This window comes from Protobothrops mucrosquamatus, unplaced genomic scaffold (genome assembly GCF_001527695.2).
Source record: "Protobothrops mucrosquamatus isolate PMUCROS unplaced genomic scaffold, P.Mucros_1.0 scaffold3988, whole genome shotgun sequence".
In the NCBI taxonomy this organism is placed as follows: Eukaryota; Metazoa; Chordata; class Lepidosauria; order Squamata; family Viperidae; genus Protobothrops; species Protobothrops mucrosquamatus.
Genome location: NW_015389926.1, coordinates 10,437 through 16,113, shown reverse-complemented (window position 1 = coordinate 16,113; position 5,677 = coordinate 10,437). Strand labels below are relative to the sequence as shown.

The window sequence follows — 5,677 nt, the reverse complement described above, 5'->3', positions numbered from 1 at the left end:
CAGGCATTTATACGGTTGTTTCTCTCGAGTGGATTTTTTGATGTCCACGAAGGTTGCTGTTCCGTGTGAAGCTCTTTCCACACTGCAGGCATTTATATAGTTGTCTCTCTCCTGAGTGGATTTTTTGATGTTCACGAAGGTTGCTGTTCCATCTGAAGCTCTTTCCACACTGCAGGCATTTATACGGCCTCTCTCCTGTGTGGTTTCTTTGATGTACCAAAAAGCTGCTCCTCTCACTGAAGTTCTTTCCACACACCAGACATTTATATGGTTTTTCTCCTCTGTGAATCCATTGATGTCTACGGAGCTGTTCACTCGTAGTAAAGCTCTTTCCACACTCCAAGCATTCAAATGGTTTTTCACCAGTGTGAAACCTTTGATGTGTCTTGAGACCTCCTCTGCTAATGAAACTCTTTTCACATTCCAGGCATTTAAATGGTTTCTCTCCAGTGTGGATTGTTTGATGTGCATAAAGGTGTCCCTTCCGAGTAAAGCACTTGCCACACTTCAGGCATTTATATGGTTTTTCTCCTGTGTGGATCCTTTGATGTATATAAAGGGTGCTCCTATGACTGAAGTTCTTTCCACACTCTGGGCATTTATATGGTTTTTCTCCTGTGTGGATCCTTTGATGTTTATCAAGGGTACTGTTCTGAGCAAAGGTCTTTCCACAGTCCTGGCATTTATACGGTTTTTCTCTTGTATGAAGCATTTGATGTTTATAAAGGCTTGAACTCTGACTAAAGCTCTTTCTACACTCCAGGCATTTAAAAGGTTTCTCTCCTGTGTGGACTCTTTGATGTTTATAAAGGTTTTCCCTCCTATTGAAGCTCTTTCCACACTCCAGGCATTTATATGGTTTTTCTCCTGAGTGGATCCTTTGATGTGTACGAAGGGTTCCGCTCTGACTGAAGCTCCTTCCACACTCCAGGCATTCATATGGTTTTTCTCCTGTGTGGATTCTTAGATGGTTTTTAAGAGCTTCATTTGCTCTGAAGGATTTTCCACAGTCCTGGCATTTATACGGTTTTTCTCCTGTATGAAGCATTTGATGTGTATAAAGGTTTTCCGTCCTATCGAAGCTCTTTCCACACTCCAGGCATTTATACGGTTTTTCTCTTGTGTGGATCCTTTGATGTCTATAAAGGTATCCCCTGCAACTGAAGCTCTTTCCACACTCCAGGCATTTATATGTTTTTTCTCCTGTGTGGATCCTTTGATGTCTATCAAGGGTACTGTTCTGAGCAAAGGTCTTTCCACAGTCCTGGCATTTATACGGTTTTTCTCCTGTATGAAGCATTTGATGTTTATAAAGGCTTGAACTCTGACTAAAGCTCTTTCTACACTCCAGGCATTTAAAACGTTTCTCTCCTGTGTGGATTCTTTGATGTGTATAAAGGTTTTCCCTCCTATTGAATCTCTTTCCACACTCCAGGCATTTATATGGTTTTTCTCCTGAGTGGATCCTTTGATGTGTACAAAGGTTTCCCCTCTGACTGAAGCTCCTTCCACACTCCAGGCATTCATATGGTTTTTCTCTTGTGTGGATTCTTAGATGGTTTTTAAGAGCTTCATTTGCTCTGAAGGATTTTCCACACTCCAGGCATTTAAATGGTTTTTCTCCTGTGTGGATTCTTAGATGTATTTCAAATTTTTGTTTTGTTTTGAAGGATTTTCCACATTCCGGGCACTCATATTTCTCTCCTCCCTCCTGGATTCTCTGGGGATTCTTGGGTCTCCCCCGCCTTCTGAAGGACCCTCCGCCCTCCAGGCCCGTCTCGGGGTCTCCGCCCGTTTCCTGCTCCCCGCTTCTCCCTCCAGGCGGCCTCCTTTCCCGGAGTCCCCTTCGGCTCATCCCTGCCGGGCTTCCCCGCCGTCTCCTCCCGGGGCTGCTCCGCGGGGCCTCCTCTCGGGCGGCGCCTCCTTCCTTCCTCCGCCGGGCTCGCCCGTCCTCCTGCAGGGGCGAAAGGGGAGGAGGAGAGGCGGTCACGGCTTCGTCCCTTCCCCGGAGAGGAGTCCCAGGCCCGCCCGGGGAGGAAGGCCGAAGCCTCGGCCTCTCAGCGAGACTTTCCGGGCAGGCCTCCCTCCCAGCGCCCGTCCCGCCAGACCAGGCCTCGGGCTCCCCCCTCCCCCCCTTCTCCGCCAGAGAGCCTCTCGGACTGCGACTCCCAGCATCCCTTGCGCCCTACCTGGGTCCGAGCCCGTCCGCGGCCGTATCAATTAGGGCGCTTCAATTCTATTCGTTTCCGGAAGTGGAGGCGGGACTTTCCTGCGAGGTCTATTCCTATTACCGGTAGCTCTTCTTTCCTTTGAATGGAGCGCCCCGAGGAGTCCTCCTGCCAATCGCTGCCCTCCCCAGAGCGACCAATCGGCGTCGTCCTTCCTCGAAAAAGCCAGTTGGCGCCTGCGCAGTAGCGAAGGTTGTCATTCACCCCCCCACGGAGGTGAGGCGAGCTGCTCCCTTTGACTTTTGGGGTCCCGTCTTCTTCCCCCCCCCAGCCCAGCCCCCTCCCCGCATCAAGGCCGGCGGAGCTGAGGGGCCTCCCGGGGCTGCGTCTCCGCCCCTCTTTCCCCCTCCCCATCCTGGGGGTCTCTCCCTAGGTAGGGCGTGGGGGGAACTGGGGGGCGCCTCCTCCCTCCTCCCTCCCGGGGGGCTCCGGCCAGGCTCCCCCCGCGGCCCCCAGGCAGCCCCTCTCCCGCCTCTCAGGGAGGATCCCGCCTTTCTCTGGGCTTCGCTCTGCGGAGCTTCTGCCCTCGCTTGCCTCGCTCTGCGCTCCTTCCCGTTGCATCGCCTGCCTTGCTCGGCTGGGAGGGTTTTCTCCCACTAAGGCTTTTCCCAAAGGTATTTCTTCGCCCCCCCCCCCCCGTTCTGCCCTGCCAGGAGGAAGGAGGGAAGGGGGGAGGAAGGAGAGGGGACCGTTCCCAGCCTCTCGGGGGGGGGGCTTCGGACTGGGGGAGATGTGGGGTGTCCTTTAACATCTAAGGCTGCTCCCCCCTTTTAGGCTTTGCTTTGGGAGAAGAATACACACGCACACAAACAAACACAAACACACACAGACCAAGGGTGGCAGGTGTCTCTCTTCCTCAATCTTCATTCTTCCATTGCAGGCCGGAGAGATTGAAGTTTCTGCGCAGGATCTTGGCCCTTCCTGCCACTGCCTTCCTCTGGGCAGAGAGAGCTCTGAGTCGGTTCCTGGGATCTGTTGCAGCCCCTCTGCCATCTTAGGAGTCCTAGCCCTGAGTGCCAGGACTGGGATTACATCCATGTATAGTCAAACCCATCTTTTACTTTTGCAATATTTGTTATGCTTTTTCATAGACCGAACCCCACTCTGACGTCTTTGGCCCTAACAAAGGTTGGATTAGGAACCAGCTGAGCATTTCCAGGCCAGAACGTTCTTCAGTGGAGTGAGAGGCTTTATTTTGAGTTCAACGATTCCCAAAGTTATCTTCTGAGTTTGCAACACTTTAGCAGACTGAATGTAACTTTAGGGTAAACCAAAAATACAACAGTGCTCTTNTCCCGGGGCTGCGTCTCCGCCCCTCTTTCCCCCTCCCCATCCTGGGGGTCTCTCCCTAGGTAGGGCGGGGGGGGAACTGGGGGGCGCCTCCTCCCTCCCGGGGGGCTCCGGCCAGGCTCCCCCCGCGGCCCCCAGGCAGCCCCTCTCCCGCCTCTCAGGGAGGATCCCGCCTTTCTTTGGGCTTCGCTCTGCGGAGCTTCTGCCCTCGCTTGCCTCGCTCTGCGCTCCTTCCCGTTGCATCGCCTGCCTTGCTCGGCTTGGGAGGGTTTTCCCCCACTGAGGCTTTTCCCAAAGGTCCCCCCCCCCGTTCTGCCCTGCCAGGAGGAAGGAGGGAAGGGGGGAGGAAGGGGAGGGGACCGTTCCCAGCCTCTCGGGGGGGGGGGGCTTCGGACTGGGGGAGATGTGGGGTGCCCTTTAACATCTAAGGCTGCTCCCCCCTTTTAGGCTTTGCTTTGGGAGAAGAATACACACACACACACACACACAGACCGAGGGTGGCAAGTTTCTCTCTTCCTCAATCTTCATTCTTCCATCGCAAGCTGGAGAGATTGAAGTTTCTGCACAGGATCTTGGCCCTTCCTGGCACTGCCTTCCTCTGGGCAGAGAGAGCTCTGAGGTGGTTCCTGGGGTCTCTTGGGGCTCCTCTGCCAGCTTGGGACTCCCAGCCCTGAGTGCCAGGACTGGGACTACATCCATGTATAGTCAAACCCATCTTTTACTTTTGCAATATTTGTTATGCTTTTTCATAGAGCGAACCCCACTCTGACGTCTTTGGCCCTAATAAAGGTTGGATTAGGAACCAGTTGAGTATTTCCAGAGCAGAACGTTCTTCAGTGGAGTGAGAGGTTTTATGCTGAGTTGAACAATTCCCAAAGTTATCTTCTGTGTTTGCAACACTTTAGCAGACTGAATATAACTTTGGGGTAAACCAAAAATACAACAGTGCTCTTTTCTTTCCTTGAAAAGCCAAACTCTCTCTGGGGGGGGGGGGAAGTTTGGGGATTAAGTTGAAATGCTGGATGGGAACAGTTTTGGCAGCTGAGCAGTTTTTCTACCCTATTGGGCCAGTTTTGGAGATTAATTGCAGGACACTTTTGACCTTGGTGGGTTCCCTTCTGGGGGCTATTCTGGGCTATTTTTAAAGGGCTGTAAAGAGAGTCCTTGACTATAAACCATTTCTTTGGTGATTGTTTGAAGTTATAGCAGTGCCGAAAAAAGTGACATATGATCAGTTTGCATAATTGTGAGCATTGCAGATCCCCGTGGTCATGTGACCAAAATTCAGGCTCATAGCAACTGGCATGTATTTCTGATAATCGCACAGTGCCAGGCTTACGTGTTAGCAGCTGCACTAATTTCCTTAACAACTGTAGGAGATGACCTGACAACTATGGCAAAAAAAAACCGAGTAAAATGGAGTGCAACTCGCTTAACAACGGTCAGCAACAGAAACGTTTGGCTCAATTCTGGTCATAGGTGTACAATTTGGGGTCAATATATCAATATATAAGCTGTCACGAACAATAACTGCAAAATACATCACAGGGTCTGCATAAGGATTGTGTCAGTCAGGCCCCTCCCCTCTAGCTGCATTACCAGCCCCTCCCTCCCCAGACCCAGCTTTTCCTGTCCCGCCCCTTCTCTCTCAAGGACCCCTTTGCAAAACGACAGCTGAGGGGGGAAACCCCCTTCAATGCTTCTACCCTTAATGGATGGTTTTTTCAACCTCTGTTGGCCGCTTGGCACCCTGATGCCGAAGCTGCCACACAGGCACACATTTTCCTCCTATCTCCCCTTTGGAAGGGGCTTGTCAGAATCCAATTATATTTCATCTCTAGTTATCAACTATGGAAAACCCCATTTCTGCCTTTCTCTGGATTCTGTCATACGATGAAGGGAAGGGGGTGAACAAAGGGGCTTTATGGCCCTCACTTCCTTCAGTATACTTCAAAGGGAATGGATGTGGATATCACCAAAAGGACTAACAATAACAATTGGGGCCATTACCTTTCATGTAATCCTTTCTGAAGTCTCTCCTCCCGGCAGTGAGGAAAAGGGGGTGGGAATGTAATGCCTGGAACTGTCGCTGGAAGAAGGGGGTGATGGGGTGGGGCTACTGGGGGATCCCTTAAAACCTTGAATGGGAGAGCTTGGAC

The 5,677-nt window shown here is 51.8% G+C and overlaps 1 pseudogene; it reads right to left on the bottom strand.

Annotated features, from left to right (window-relative positions):
- LOC107298453 overlaps positions 1 to 1,627 on the bottom strand; it is a 30,990-nt pseudogene extending 29,363 nt beyond the window's left edge.
- Positions 1,628 to 5,677: the final 4,050 nt, after the last annotated feature.